At 33.6% G+C, this 17,092-nt stretch overlaps 1 protein-coding gene across 2 annotated transcripts in view; it reads right to left on the bottom strand.

The window, feature by feature from the left end:
• The window catches only part of MAGI2 (membrane associated guanylate kinase, WW and PDZ domain containing 2), a 1,290,578-nt gene that overhangs the window by 875,366 nt on the left and 398,120 nt on the right, over positions 1 to 17,092 (bottom strand). The window lies entirely within an intron of this gene.

Below are 17,092 nucleotides of genomic sequence, written 5' to 3'. Positions count from 1 at the left end.
TACCTGATCACTGATAAAAAAAATGCATGAATTCCTATTACCTGCTAAAATATACTTTCCTAAATTAAAGAAAAGCAAAAAAACAAAACCCTGTTTTCAGGAAAGCTTTTATTCTCTATTATAGAAAAGTTAATTAAATTCTTGTCCAATCTTCTCTTAAATATGCTTAGTGATCACATCATATTTAAAAGAAGTTTAGTTTGGTTGTTTCTTAAATATTTTATATTTAGAAAAAATGATGGCACTTTCTGGTATATTGTAATTGTGAGAATGGAATACTAGATTTTGTTATCCACAGCATAAATTTTTACCTACCAATTTACTCTCATTATCATTTACAATAATGCTCTGAATTTCTGAAGACTTTAAAATAGTGGTTGTAGAACTGAGGTAGATGTCATAGTAATTACTTACTCTCTTAATAGAATGATGGATAAATAGATTAAATATACATTATATAATATATATAATCCAGGCAATATTTAGTGATTTGTAGTATACAGATAATTATAATTGACTGCATACACAAATTTTGTTATACAAAAAAAAAAAAAATCTCAGTTCTGCTTTTGACAAACAGTGGTATAGTATATCTACAACAATCAAGAGGGATATATGGTATTTGATCATTTTTCCTAATAAATTGAATTCAAGAAAATTATCTCTTTGACATTTTCCAGAGTAGGAGCATATGTTTATTTTGGGAGGTATTTATTGATAAAATCAACTGAAATACAGAGGAGGAAGGCTCTGATTCTGTGCTCTTGCCACTGATACACACACACACACACACACACACACACAGAATTTTCTTTTTAAATAAGTGTGGCCAATATATTGATCAACTCCCCAAGGCAGTTTCAGACATAAAAACTGAAATACTGAATGGTCAGTGTTGCTTTTTATAATTCTACTAATAATTAAACCAAGGTTGCCAGCTGTTCTGATTGTCATGAGGCCTCCCCAGGATACAATATGCTCTAGAGTGTTTTGATTCTGTAGCAATATTAACACATAATCTGTGCAGAACCACGTTTCCCACTCCATTTTCAAAGCACATAATTAGGTTTTCCATAATTTTACTTTCTATTTTCAGAGAGGCAGTACACAATTCTGTATGTCCTTCTAGCTGTAATCCTTGTTTAACTGACACTTACTTCTTTTGCCTTTATTGGGTGTTGCTCCTTCTGTGCTTACATCTCGTATGTCTGTTTTGTTGAAACCAAATGATGAACAAACATCACACAGGGGCCTCTTTACAGTGTCATTAGTTAGACTGATAGAAACATAGATTGATGGATAGCATTTCCGGTTCTCTCTGCAAGGATCCCGACTCTGTGGCAAGGAGCCTAAAGTTGCAATTATAGATTTGCTATGATGGATTCTAAAGAATTTGCTGTTAGACTTTTTTATTAGTAGTTCCCTTGAACATAAAACCTACAACAGAAGTAAATTTTATTAACTGGATAAGCTTTATTTCCTCCCTTTCTTTTCCAGTTGTCTTTCTTTCCTTTTTCTCTGCAAATGAGGCCTTTGGAGAAAAGCACCAGAAATAATGGCATAAGAAGAAAAGATATTCAAGCTCCTGATTAATGAAGCATGTATCTTTGTGGTTTTCCTGCTGTATGCTTGGGGCTTGAAATCACAGATTACAAGGCATTTCTCATTTTTACCCCATTTTAGTAGTCACCTTTGGTCATTCCTCAGTTCTCTGGATCAGCTCTTTTTCTTTCACTACTTTTGGAGATCTAAGCTGCGCATTTGAAGCATGTTGCTTATGGCAATCACACTGCCAGTGTAGTTAGGGAATGCTCTGAACATCAAGTCCTGAACAGGATCCTCCCTTTCAATTTGGGACACACACTGCCTTTCATGAAGAATAAACTCTTTGGCCTGCTCCATACTATTAGGTTAGCATCTACCTCTTTCTAAATTTAAAATGAATTCTACATGTGTTTTTTTTTAATCTACCCTTTAATTCATTACAGGTTCATTGTAAAGGCAAGTGAGAATGTACTTTGACGTATACTCTAGGAAAAACCCTACTGAATCTTTCATTTTGCTTTGAGCTAGGAGGACTTAAATAGCAAGACTTTTTGAGGATAATTTACAGCCAGACTGAGAAAGGCTAGATGGAATAATTTTCCCTCTACTGTGGGTGATTTTTAGCTCTTATGTCTGACTTTTTGAACCTTAGACTGCAAAAGATCTACACTTATTAGCCAATGAAAAGAAATACAGTATCATTCACAGAGCCTGCACTGATGAAACATATTCAATCCAATCCCAATTAGTAAAGTAAGCAGTTTCATTATTTTTAGTTCCATTTAATATTCGTACAATAGTTAAAAACCTTGTATCACCCAGGGAGGTCACATTTTCCACTTTAAAGTAGTCATTTCTAAATTTGCTCATTTAAACATTAACTCTTCATTTTTATCACGTTGGAAAATACAGAGGATGTCTTCTGGGAATTTAGAACTTTTTATTATAATACCATTCCTCTCCTTATTTATAGTGCATAAAATCAGTAAAAAAGCTGTTAATACCAAGAATTCCTGCACCCAACAGTATCCTAGACACTGTGTGGCTTAAAAATATAAATCCAAATAAGCAAGAATATTGTCTACCTCCCCAAAGCACTAATAATTTACTAATAAGTAGTTAACATTTATTGAAAACTGGAATAGCTATTTCAATTTAAGACAAAGCTGACTTCAAAACAAGGAAGATTATTATGGATAAATATGGCATAGATTATGATAATTAGGTCAATTCTTAAAGAAAGCATAATAATTCTATATATATGCACCTACCCAAAGAATATAAAAATATTTAAAGCAAAAATTTATATAACTAAAAGGATAAATCTCCCACTCTTAGAGTTGGAGGCTCTAAAATCCCTCTGCCAATAACTGAAAGAACCCGAAGAGCACTATTAATCAATGTAACCTAATTGACATTTATAGAGTAGACCATCCAATCAGAGCAAGAGATACATGCTTCACAAGTTCACATGGAACATTCACCAAAATAGATCACATTGTGGGCTATAAAACACCTTAATAAAATAATGAAAAACATACAAAGTATGTTCTCAGACCACAGCGAAATTAATTTAAAAATTAACAACAGAAGATGGCTGGACAATCCCCAAATATTTGGGCATTAAACAATACACTGTTACATAACACATGTGTCCACAGTAAAAATCTCAGGAGAAATTTAAACATATTTTGAACTAAATGAAAATGAAAACATAACATCAAATTATGTGGGATGTAGTAAAAACAGTGCTTAGAGGGAAATGTATAGTATTAACAGCATATATTTGAAAAGAAAAAAGATCTGAAATTGATAACCTAAATTTTTACCTTAACAAACTAGAAAAATTAAGCCTATCTCAAGGAGAAGAAAAGAAACAACAAAAATTAGAGCAGCTAAAAATGAAAGTGAAAATAGGAAAATAATCAAGGAAATCAATGAAACTAAAAGCTGGTTCTTTGGAAAGATGAATAAAATGGACATGTCTCTAATAAAATTAATCAAGAAAAAAGAGAAGACACAAATTACCAATATCAGAAATGAAAGAAGTATCCTCATTACTGATTGCATGAACACTAAAAAGATAATAAATGAACAATACAAATAACTCTATGCTTACAAATTTGAAAACTTGATAAAATGGACCAATTACCTGAATGACAAATTATGAAAACTCACACAAAGACAAATAGCCAACTTGTATAGATCCATATCTGTTAAATAAATTAATCAATAATTACTAACTTTTCAAAAATGAAAACATCGGGCCCAGAATAACTTCCCAACTGTTTCTATGAGGCTAAAGACATTACAAGAAAAGAAAACTACAGATCAGTATCTCTCATGAGCACAGATGCAAATGTCATCAACAAAATATTAGCAAATCACATCCAACAATGAATAAAATAATTTCTAAACTGTAGCCAAGTGGGATTTGTTCCAAGTTTTCAAGGCTGGTTCAACATTAGATAATCAATTAATGTAATCCACCATATCAACAGGCTGTAGAGAAGAAAATCTATGATATTATCAGTTATCATGGAAAAAGTATTTTACAAAATATGACATCTATTGATGATAAAAACTCTCATCAAACTAAGAATGGAGAATTTCCTTAACTTGATACAGAACATCTACAAAAAAATTAAAGCTCACATCGTATCTCTTTGTGAGAGATTGGACACCTGCCCTCTAAGATTGGCAACAAAAAAAGAATGTTCTTTTTCACCACTCTATTTACCATCATACTGGAAATTCCATCTAGTAACAGCGCAAGAAAGAGAATTAAAAGCCATACTGTTTGGAAAGGAAGAATAAAACTAGCATTATTAACATGACATTATTATTTACTCCAAAACAATCTACAAAAACTAGAATGTATAAACAAGTATAATAAGGTCAAAATGCAAAAGTTGACCAGAATATAAAGTCAACATGCCAAAGTCAATTGCTTTTCTTTACACTAGCAAAAAAAACTGGAATTTGAAATTTTTTAAAAATATCATTTACAATAGCACAAAAATGGAATACTTAGGTATAAATTTAACAAAATACGTATAGGATCTGTATACAGAGAACTATAAAGCACTGATGAAAGAAATCAAAGATCTAAATAAATGAGGAAAGATTCTGTATTCATGGATTAGAAAATCCAGTATTGTTAAATTGTCAATTCTTCCCTAACTTGATCTATAAATTCAAAGCAATTATAATCCAAATCTCAGCAAGTTATTTTGTGAATATTAAGAAAATGTTTCTAAAATGAATTTGAAAAGGCAAAAGACATATAATGGCCAATGAAATACTGAAGAAGGACAAAGTTGAGATTACTCATAGTAGACAATATCAAGATTATTAAAGAGCTACAGTAATAGGACAGTGTAATATTGACAAAACAGTAAACACATACATCAGTTCAACAGAATAGAGAACCCAGAGAGAGAACCACATGAATATGGTCAACTGATTTTGACAAGGCAAAAAGGAAATTCAATGGAGAAGGAACAATCTTTTCAACAAATGGTATAGGAACAATTGGATGTCCATACACAAGGAAAAAAAAAAAAAAAACATGAGCAAGGACCTTACAATTTACACAAAAAGTTAATTCAAATGGACTACAGACCTACATATAAAATAAAAAACTATTAAAAACAGGCAATATCTCTAATCATCAGGAAAATGCAAATCAAAACCACGATGAGATATCACTTAATTCCAGTGAGAATGGCTTTTATCAAAAAGTCCCAAAACAATAAATGTAGGCGTGGATGTGGAGAGATAGGAACATTCATATACTGCTGGTGGGACTGCAAACTGGTACAACCTCTGTGGAAAGTAATATGGAGATACCTCAAAGAGCTACAAGTAGAACTACCATTTGACCCAGCAATGCCATTACGGGGCATCTACCCAAAGGATAAAAAGACATTCTATAAAAAAGACATCTGCACTAGAATGTTCATAGCAGCACAATTCACAATAGCAACAATGTGGAAACAACCCAAGTGCCCATCAATACATAAGTGGATTAATAAAATGTGGTATATGTATACCATGGAGTTCTACTCAGCCTCAAACACAAGGGTGATCTAGAACCTCTTGTATTATCCTGGATAGAGCTGGAGCCCATTCTACTAAGCAAAGTATCACAAGAGTGGAAAAACAAGCACCATATGTACTCATCATCAAATTGGTATTAACTGATCAACACTTAGGTGCACATAGAGTAGTAACATTTCATCTGGTGTTGGGCAGGTGGCTGGGAGGAGGGGATGGGTATATTCACACCTAATGGGTGTGATGCACACCGTCTGGGGATGGGCACACTTGAAGTTCTGACTTGGGTGAGGCAAAGGCAATATATGTAACCTAAACATTTGTACCCCCATAATATACTGAAATAAAAAAAATAAAAAAAAAAACAGGCACAAATCTTTTGTGAATTTGTGGTTGGTTTTGAGTTTTTAGGTACAACTCCAAAAGCACAATCCATGAAATAAAAAATTAGACTTTACTGAAATTTAAAACTTTTATTCTGTGAAAAACAGTTAAGAATCTAAAAACACAAACCACAGGAGACTATTAGAAACTTTTTATAAAACATATCTGATAAAGGATGTGTACCCAAAATGTACAAAGTTCTCTTAAAACACAACAATAAGAAAGCATTAAAACCAATTAAAAAATGGGCAAAAGATCTAAACAGATGTCTCACCAAAGAAGAATTACAATTAAGCACATGAAAAGATATTTAACATCATTTGTTATTAGGGAAACATAAATTAAAATGACAATGAGGTACCCCTACACACCTATTAGAATGGCTAAAATCCAAAAAACTGACAATAACAACTGCTAGCAGAATGTAGAGCAAAAGGAACCCTCATTCATTGCTGGTAGCACACAAAATAATACAGCCACTTTGGAAAACATTTTGGCAGGTTCTTAAACACTAAATAGTCTTACTACACAATTTGGCAATTGGAGTTTTAGGCATTTACCCAACTGACTTGAAAACTTATGTCAACACAAAAATTTGCATACAAATATTTATTGCAGCCCTATTCACAATTACCCAAAACTGGAACATCCAAGATGCCCTTGAACAGGTGAATAAATAAACAAACTGTAGGGCATACATACAATGGAATATTAATCAGTGATAAAAAGAAATGAACTATGAAGCCACATGAAAGACATTCATGAATTGTCAATCCATATTTCTAAGCAAAGGAAATTGGTCTGAAAGCTACATACTATACATGATTTCATTTACATAACATTTTGGAAAAGACAAAACTGTAGAGATCATAAACAGGTCAGTGGTTTCCTGGGGTTCAGGAAAAGGGTGGGAAAAGGTTAAATAGGTGAAACACACGGGGAGTTTTAGAGCAAACTATTTTGTATGACATTGTAATGGTGACACATGACACCATGCATTTGTCAAAAACCCATATAATTTACAGCAGAGAAATGAACCTTAATGTATGCAAATTAAAAAAATCATTAAGTAGGTCAGAAAGACACAGGGATCACAGAACTGAATGCAGAATGTGACAAATTAACTCTTACAAACATATGAAACAACTTTACTAAAGAGATGGGGGTGGCGTGGGGGAGTGTTGACCTAAGTAACTTGGGAAATGAGGGCAGTCTGCAAGACTAAAGGCAAAAGAACTCTGTATAAGGATGTTTCTCTGGTTGATAATATTCTTATTTATCAGAGTGGAGATTAACAACTCTGAAACCACTATGTACATATATTGGAACTGAACAATTAGATGAATGGTGGATCGTGGGAGCCAGGTTTCTCACAGTTGGAGTAGGAAGTCACAACACAGATAAGCAAAAGAAGAAGGAAGGCTATGATGATCCATGAAGTAATGGATTAGAGTTGAAGACATCAGTATGAACTTATGCTTAGCTTAACATAGATGTCAATAGTTACACATAGAAATAAGTAAAGGTATGTATAGATACCTGGATTTGAATGCACAGATATTATTTTTGCTCTGTCATGTAAGAGAGCTCAGAAGCAAGGACACCTCAGTAGTAAGTAACATACCTAGTGCCCAGGTTTTGATTTCTAATAACATCTTCCAATAAGAGAAACCAGGGCTCTTTGGAGATATGGCTGATTAGGTCATATATATTATAAAATGAACTTGGACTATTTTGATTTTCTGGAATTTAAGGAAGTGCTCAAAAAAGAAGTCCACCCCAAACCCTGACAATGATGGGGCTATGTCAAAGAGACACGGACACCAATTGAAAGAGCTTTCAACAGTCAAAGCTAAAACAATCTGACCAATAACATAAATGATATAGTATCAGATTATATCTCAAAGTATAAAATAAATATCCATCAGTCTATATTTATATAAATAATCAAATAAATAATAAAGAAACAGACAAATTTCCCATACAGAAAAATTCTAAATATTAACAATTTATGTAGATATTCTGCTCTCAAGGAGGTGGTGAATAATTCCCCGCTCTTTAAATGTGGACTATACATAGTGAGTGCCTTTTGAAGAATAGAGTGTGGAAATGGGAGGGAGGAGAATAACTTTACAGTTCGGAAATGTGAAAAACACTACCTCAGCCAGGTGTTGAAGGTTAACATCAACCTTGTTAGTTGATCATATTGTTGGTATGTATCATAGATATGATATGATGAAAATGGTATTTTACTTCTGTAGTTTCCCTCCCCAAAACATAACCCCATCTAATTTTAAGGAAAACATCAGAGAAAGCCTAATTGAGGGACATTTTACAATACTCTTCAAAACTGTCAAGGTCATTAAGAAAAAGGAATGTCTGAGAAACTCTCATGGCCAAGCAGTCTTCGGAGACAATTTAATGTATTATCCTGAGTGGGCTCCCAGAACTAAAAAAAGACATTAGGCAAAAACTAAGAACATCTGCATAAAATACAGACTTTAGTTAATAACAATAAATTTATATTGTTTCATTAATTTTGACAAGTGATATAAGGGCTAAAATTAAGGCTCAATACTATATGCTGCCTTGATATCTGGTATAATTCGGAGAGCCTTGAATGGCCTAACCTCAAGTTTCCCCTCTCTTCTCTATTCCCATGAACAAGGTCCCCAACCAAATAACTCTCCTAATCAAACAGACCAGGTGCAATTCCTGCTTCTGCTTTAGCAGCAGGTTTCAATTCCCTGCCAGCCCACACGATTATTTAAACAAACCAATCACATACTCCCATGGGAAGCAGAGGGCCTTTCTCCCACTGCCCCTGGTTGTTCACCGGGTTCAATTCGTGGGTGGTCTTGCGTGGCGTGAGATGTCTTCCTCCTCTGGACTGTGAACATATGTGACTGATAAACTCTTGTTAGTCTCATCTGACCAGTGTCTGGTGTTGTATGTTTGGCCATCCTCTTCACTAACAGGGTGAATAAGAAGTGTTTAATATAGTAATGATGGTAAAAATTGGATAAACAGGGTGTGGGATCTATGGGAAGTCTCTCTAATATCCTTATAATTTTTATGTAAATCTAAAACTATTTTTTTATTTCAGAATATTACAAGGGTACAAAAGTTTGGATTGCATGATTTGTCTTTGTGTAGTCTGAGTCAAAGTTATAAGTGTGCCCATCACCAAGGAAGCATGCCTTGTACTCATTAGGTATAAATTTATCCATCCCCTTCTCCATTCTCCCACCTACTTGGTTTCCATTGAGTTTTACTTACCATATGTGCACATGATGTTGATCAATTAGTTCCAAATTAATAGTGAGTACAGGTGGTGTTTATTTTTCCATTCTTGTGATACTCTGCTTAGAAGAATGGTCTCTAGTTCCACTCGGGTTGTTACAAAAGGTATCAGTTCACCATTTTTTATGGCTGCGTAGTACTTCACAGTATGCATATACCACATTTTATTAAACCACTCATGTATTGATGGGCACTTGGGTCCACTGCACATCTTTGTGATTGTGAATTGTTCTTCAATAAACATTAGAGCTAAAACTATTCTAAAATCTTAAAAAGTTTATTCATCTTTTCTCAGTATTTTGCATCCATATTTCCTAAATTGCCTGAGTCACTCAACTTATAAATGGAAGTGTCTGGCTGGATTTACACTCACACAGTCCACACCTGTGTGAGACAATTTAGCACAGTAATCAAGAAGTCAAACATTGGAGCTGGATTGCCTGAACGTAAATCCTGACCCCTTCATTACAAGCTGTGTCATCTCAGGTAGGTTAGGAAGTCTCTCAGTTCCTTGGTTTCTTCACCTGTAAAATGGGACAATGATTATACCTACCTAACAGGATTAAATGAGTTGAATTAGGCAAAATACTTGTATACTACTTGGCACAAAATAAATAAAATATGTCAGTTATAATTATTAGTATACAAAGTAGGACAAATAAGCCAAAATACGACAGGAATTTCTACATCCAAGCGAATGGTCCTGTGATCAAAATGATGGTCTTAAACCAAAACTAAGTGATTTTTTGTGGTACAGACCATGTGTTTGCCCATCAATATCACCAGTGCTGAGGTTTGTCGGGTCAGGGAGCTGCCTATTAAATAGCATCAAGTAAAGCAAGAAGGAAGCTGAACCCAGAACAAAGGTACATTTTAACACTGATGACATCTCTCCACTTTTGATGTTAGAAATACCTACTATTTAATTCTGTCTTATATTTAAACATCCCCAAGTTAGCCATTATTATTGTTGTTATTATTGTTTTCCAGTCAAATCCTATTTTAGATTTAATGATGTCTTAGTCCATCATTATTTCATACATCTTCCCATATCTTGCAAACCACACCTTTGTTCTGGCTTCAATTTTCTTCATATTGAAGTGCAATATATTATTTACTACTTATTTTGAGAAAATTTATCTGTTAGAGTTAAATTCTTTTAGTCTTTGTTGAAAGAGTCTTTATTTTGCCCTAATTCTTGAATCATAGGTTAGTTGTGTATAGAATTCTCAGCATGAAATTATTTTCTTTCAGGATTTGAAGATTTTATTCCATTATTTTCTTGTCTTTATTGTTGTTATTGAAGTGTTTGTTGTTAGTATAATTGTCTATTTTTGGCAAGCAATTTTTTAACTCCTGTCTTCAAGGATTTTTTGCTTGGATCTTCTGAAATTTTTCTAATATGTATACAGACTTATTTGTATTTATCCTGCTCAGGCCTTGTTGGACTTAAAAAATATAAGAATTAGGTTGGGTGCAGTGGCTCATGCCTGTAATCCTAGCACTTTGGGAGGCCGAGACAGGAGGATCGCTTGAGGTCAGGAGTTCAACAGCAGCCTGAGTGAGAGCGAAACTCCATTTTTACAAAAAACAGAAAAATTAGTCAGGCATGGTGGATGGTGGTGCGCACCTGTAGTCACAGCGGCTCAGGAGGCTGAGGTTGGAGGTTCACTTGAGCCCAGGAGTTTGAGCTTGCAGTGAGCTATGGTGATGCCACTGCACTCTAGCCTGGGCAACAGAGTGAGATCCTATCTAAAAAAAAAAATATATATATATACATATATATATATCTGTTATTATTACTAGGCATTATCTCATTGAATGCCGCCTGCCTTCCAATTTTTACCTAGTGTTTCCTTCTAGAATTCCTAATAGACTATAACTGAATTTCAATCCCTCTTCATTCTTTGTGTCTTAACTTCTCTTTCATAGTTTTCACCTCTTTATTTCTCTATACTGCATTCTGGATGATTTCTGCAGATGAAGCTTCAAGTTAATCACTTCTTTCTTATGCTGTTTTTTTATGCACATTCATTGAAATTTTCATTTCTATAGTTATATTTTTCTGATTCAATCTGCCTCTTGTTATACCACAGTATTCTATTATTCATTATGATTTTTATTTCACATTTTTCTTAGTAAATTTAAGCACAATCGTTTTATATCTTTTATTTTATTCTATTAATCTACAGTTCTTAGAAATATTCAACTTTCTTTTTTTGTGAGTCTGACTTTTTCAGAGATAGATTTTACTCTGGTATAATACATAATTTTTGACTCTGAAAGGAATTTTTTCTTTTTCCTCTGTGGGAGGCCATGTGCTCTGGATCATGGAAGTGAATTAAAAATAGTTTTGTATTTGTTTCTATAGGTAATTCTGTCTAGAAATTAGTCTTGCCTTAGAATTTCTGCATTATGTAGGTAATGTAAATTCAGACTTTGTAATTCTATGTGGCACAAATTGGAGCATATATTTCTCATTGAAGAATTTTCCCTACCTAGAACTTCAGACCAAGACAAGATTCCCTGCCAATTCCTTGGCTCAGTAGGCAGATATCCTAACAACTCTCTTTTTACAAGTATAGGTAGTATTTCAGGGTTCCACATTTATTGAGGGTATCATTTTACCTTCCTGCCTTAGGATGGTCCAGAACCGGGTCTTTTCCATAGGAAGGGTTAGAATCTCATCTCTTGGCTACCGGGGCTTAAATGCAGGCCCTGTATCTTCCTGGGCTGCTACATCAAGTTGGGTACTTTCCATGTTGTCAATCAAGTTCCTACTTATTTCTGGTAACTGGAGAGTTTAAAAAAAAAATTTTTTTTTTTTTTTTAGTTCTAAAAAACACTTCTTAAAAGTTATATTTTAACTAGGTTTTTTTTTGTTTTTTTTTTTGCAATTGTCATGAAAAGGGATTTCTATTTTGGCTTTGGTCACCATGGAACCAAAACCATAAATTCCTCATCTACTTAAGCCTCAAGTTTCTTCATTATGGATTATGACCCCTATTTTAGGTTTATAGTGGCAATAAATGAGATATGTCTGTAAAGGCATTATGCCTGCCCTTTTTTTTTTTTTTTTTAGTAAGTACACATTTGATGTTAATTATTCTTGTTATTGTCAATAATATTCAAACTAACTTTTTAGCAGTTTTTTTTTTCCACAACTGAAAGGTCACAATGAACTTTGAGCAGCTAGATAAATATTTAAATCCTCTTTTTAATATGGAAGAAAGTCTCCTTACCGTCCCAGCTTAGGCTTCAGAAGTCACTCTAGCCTAGATCTTCTAAGGTATTCAACCTCCTTTCTAACTATAATACACTTTTCTATTATACACATTTATGAAAGGTAGGAAGGAACACCCAATGGAAAATGCCTATATAGAAGGGAAGGGGCCACTATACCAACTTCTTTTGGTCTCCTTGTTTGCTTTCTCTTCTCTTTTCTCTAACAGTAGCTGAAAAGCCCAAGAGGGTGAAAATGGAAAGGAGAGGCTGGTGTAATAGTTAACGTATTCTCTGAAAACAAAATTGTTTTAACGGGATTATTAGAGAGGGCTTTCTTAATGTAGCCATTAGTTATATGTGGCTAATGAGCACTTGAAGTGTAGGTTGTCTGACTTAAAATATGTTGTGAGTTTTAAATACATATTGTATTTCAAAAACTTAGCACAAAAAAGAATGTAAAATATTTCAATAACTTTTTAAAAATTTTGATTATATGTTGAAATGATAATCTTTGGCATATACTGAGCTTAATAAAATATGTTATTAAAACTAATGCCATCCATTTATTTTTAGCTTTTTAAATGTGGTTAGTAAAACAATTAAGAGTACGTATATGGCTTACATTATATTTTATTGGATACTGCTTTAGATTCAGGGAATAAATTCCGTATGAAAGGAAAAATGCCAGAAATAAGAGATGGAGGTTCTGACCAAGAAGCAAATACATGTTCTTACATGGAGACTATAATTTTCTAAGTATTAAGAAAAACGCTGCTCTAATAATGCCCTTGTAATATTTTTAGGAGTACGGCTGTTAACATCATCCTCCATCTAAATCCTTTCGGATCAAGGAGATTTTCGAGGATTGGAGTAGAATGCTCTCTTTGGGGAATTTACAACAGTATTTTTTCTTTCTATAACCCTGGGATAGTGCCAAGAAGTAGGCTGGGAGTACGGTATGACAAAACTCCCACTGCATAATCTATTAGCCACCAACAAAACCACACTAGATATTCTTGCATTCTATGTAAAGCAATGTCTTTAGTATATAACAAGGTCTTGAGACTTGTCCTCTAACAGCTGATCCTCTGTCCTCATCTTTCTTTGACCTACCAGCAGTATTTGTCACTCATAATTATTTTAACCTTTTTGAAATACTTTAGTTATTTCTTCTCAATTTTCTTTGCTGGCTCCCTTTGCATTTCTCCATCTAAAAATAAAGTACACAGGCCTAGTCCTAGGATACCTTTCCTATCTCATCTTAATGTGAGGTAATTTTATCCAGTTTCACAGTTTTACATGTTACCTCAATGACGATTTCTCCAATGTTCCTATCTCGGGCCCAGACAGACTCTCTGCTTACCTCCAGATTTATATCCTTCTGCCTGTCAATATCTCCACTGAGATGTCCAATAGGCATCTCAAATTTAATATGCCCCAAAATAAGCTCCAAATTTCCCATCTCAAACCTGTTTCTCTTGCAGTTTTTTGCATCTCATTAGAAATGGACTTCATTAGTCCAAATACTTAAGAGCAACTGCTGTTATCTTAACTCCTCATTTATTCTTACATTTAACATCCTTTCCATTATGGTATCTTTCAAAATTTATCCAAAATCTTACCACCTCTCACCATCTCCACTATTGCTCCTTTGTCTAAGCCACTATCCCCTCTGCCTACAACAGCTTCCTAATCTGACTGGTTTCACTGCTTCCACTCTTATTTCTATCCAGTATTCCCCACATACACAGGCAGAGTTATTCCTTTAAAACACAAGTCAGAGAAACATTACTCCTGTGCTCAAAACCATCCATCTCACTCAACATAAAGTCAAAGATTTTATGTTGCCACTCAAAGCCTTTACCATAGCCTGTGTTGCTCTATATTGCCTCCCTCCCTCAGTTGTCCTTTGACATCATCTTCTACCACTCCCCCGTCTCCCATTAATTTTATTCCAGAAAATCTGACCTCCTAGCTATTCTTCATATCCACCACATCAAGTATAGTTCTACTGGTGGGCTTTTGTCCCCTCTGCTTAGAAGGTCCTTCCTTCAGATAATTACCATGGTTTTTGTCCTCTTCCTTTTTTCAAGTTTCTGCTCATATGTGGTACCTGCCCTGACAATCCTATTTAAAATAGGGCACACACATACATCATCCACCCACATACATTCAACACTACCTATCTCCCCTCAATTTGTTTAATTTTTCTTCATAATACTGATCCTCAGCTGCTAAATTATCTATTTCTCTGTTTGTTTATTGTCTATCTTGCCTCTCTAAAACAAATTTCATGAAGATAGGAATTTCATTTGCTTTTTTTTTAAATTTTCATTTGCTTTGTTAACTACTTTCCTTCAGTGCCTAGAATAATATTTGGCACATAGTGAGCACTCAATGAATAGTTTCTAAATGAATAAATCAAAGAACCTTCTGATAAGATTTTCTCTAAGTGCTTTCTCTATAGACATTGTTGATCTGCCTTTGCTGTTTGATAATGATATCATAAAAACTGTCAATATGTAACATTATAGAAAGAGATAATGATGATGAGGTGGAGAATTAAGTAAAATACAGAGGAAGGGCTATAGAGGAGAAGGTAAAGTTGGCTGTCTTTCTAGGAAAGTTCTTACCTATGGGACTGAATACATTAAGGATACATTGTTGAGGAAAGTAGAAGATAACCTTCAGATAACCATCGTAGGATTTAGCAAAACTTTCAGGTAAGAGTCACTTGGAAATCCAGAGCCAACTAAAATTGCACACTATCATTTCCTGAGTATATCCCTCTGGATTCTGCTTCTGATCTTGTTTGGTTTTTGTGACAGCTCTCATGTACCCACATTGGTAAACTGAATAATGTTCCCCAACCCAAAGATGTTCACATCCTAATATCCTAAACCTGTAGCTATGTCACCTTATTGGCAAAAGGGACTTGCAGATCTGATTGACTAAGTTAAGGATCTCGAGATGGGGAGGTTATCCTAGAGCAACTGGATGGGCCAAAATATAATCACGTGAGTCTTCATAAGAGAGAGATAGGAGGGTCAGAGTTAGAGAAAGATGCTATGCTTCTGGCTTTGAAGTAAAATAACAAATTTGTGTTGTTTAAGCCACTATGTATGTGGCAATTTTTAGAGCAGTGATAGGAAACTCATATATCCACAAACTTTAGATCACTCTGTTTAGCTCCATCACTTTTCTTTCAGCTCATTTTTTTTTCATTTTGACTCTTACTTATTGCAGGAAGTCATTGTCCTTACTCCTGTCATTGCTATCAGTCACTCCCCAAATTTATCCTGCTATCTAAGGGAATGTCTTATTTTTATCCATTTCAACTTTACTTCATGCACTTTTCTTCTCCTTTTGTCAGGCTAAACCCCCAACTCTATATTCTCTGGAGAGGTAAATTCTCTGGAGAACAACTTGATTCTCCAGTGAATTCTTTACCTTTTAATTTTTGTATTTTTAAAAAGCAGACTAGTGTCTGAATGATATCAGTTAGAAAGGCTACAAATCTTTCTAAATGATAATTTGACTGCTTTATTCTGCATTCAAAGTTACTAAATGAGTAATTACTAATTGGAAATTGCTAAAATTATTTGCTATGTCTATACTTCACATGTATTTATAGATTATTTTAAATATTTTTTTCAAGCATTTAATAATTTAGATACATGTATTTTAAAAATCAATAGTTAAAGAATATAATTGATTTGTAATTGCTTATTATTTGCAGGTTAAAGCAACTTTTTCTTTAATGATACATTTTAATATAAGGTTTATAAGATTTGCAAGGGGCATATCAATATATTTATTATACCTACGCATTAGGGACTTTTAAATTCTATACATACACACATACACACATTAGAAGTAGAAAATAGCTCTATCATTTAAGATGTTGACTCACAAAATACTTCTCTGCAGTAAAATAGTGTACCTTTCAAATTTCAAATAGAAAATACATGCTACTAAAGTTTAAAAACTCTTAAAATTTTTATATAGAGATATACTTATTGCTTCCTTTATACAATCATTTCCTAAACAATACATTCCTACTCTTGAAAATATTTATTCTTTTGAAACATAAAAGCCACTATTCTCAGGAATGAATTTTAAGGAAGCAATCAATTACCTCAATCATTATTTTCAATTACTTTTGAAATACTATTACATTCATGGTTTTATTATTACTTTGGCATATTTCTCTACATCTATTAATTTGTTTATCAAGTAGCAGTATCAAATGCTTTTAATTTAGTAGATTCAATTAAACTGTTCAGTAGAGTTCTCACTTTGAGAAAACCATTTTTGATCTACAGATAAATTTCAAAGAAAATATTTATAATATCCAGTTCCAGTGTTTGAGTTGCTTTATTTATATCCTATGAACAATAAAAAAGAGAGTTAAATCAAGTAATAAAGTATCAGCCAACTGTGGGAGATGTAGGCTTTCACCATTTGGCGAAGGTTATTGTCATAACTCAGGCAGTAAAATTGTCCTTTTTCACTTGGTAAGCATTATTTCTTTAATATTATTTTCTTTGCCATGGCTCACTAGTAAGTCACTTAA

The sequence above is a fragment of the Eulemur rufifrons genome, chromosome 29 (genome assembly GCF_041146395.1).
Source record: "Eulemur rufifrons isolate Redbay chromosome 29, OSU_ERuf_1, whole genome shotgun sequence".
In the NCBI taxonomy this organism is placed as follows: Eukaryota; Metazoa; Chordata; class Mammalia; order Primates; family Lemuridae; genus Eulemur; species Eulemur rufifrons.
The sequence above is the reverse complement of the archived record's forward strand: the minus strand, read 5'-3'. Positions and strand labels throughout refer to the sequence as shown.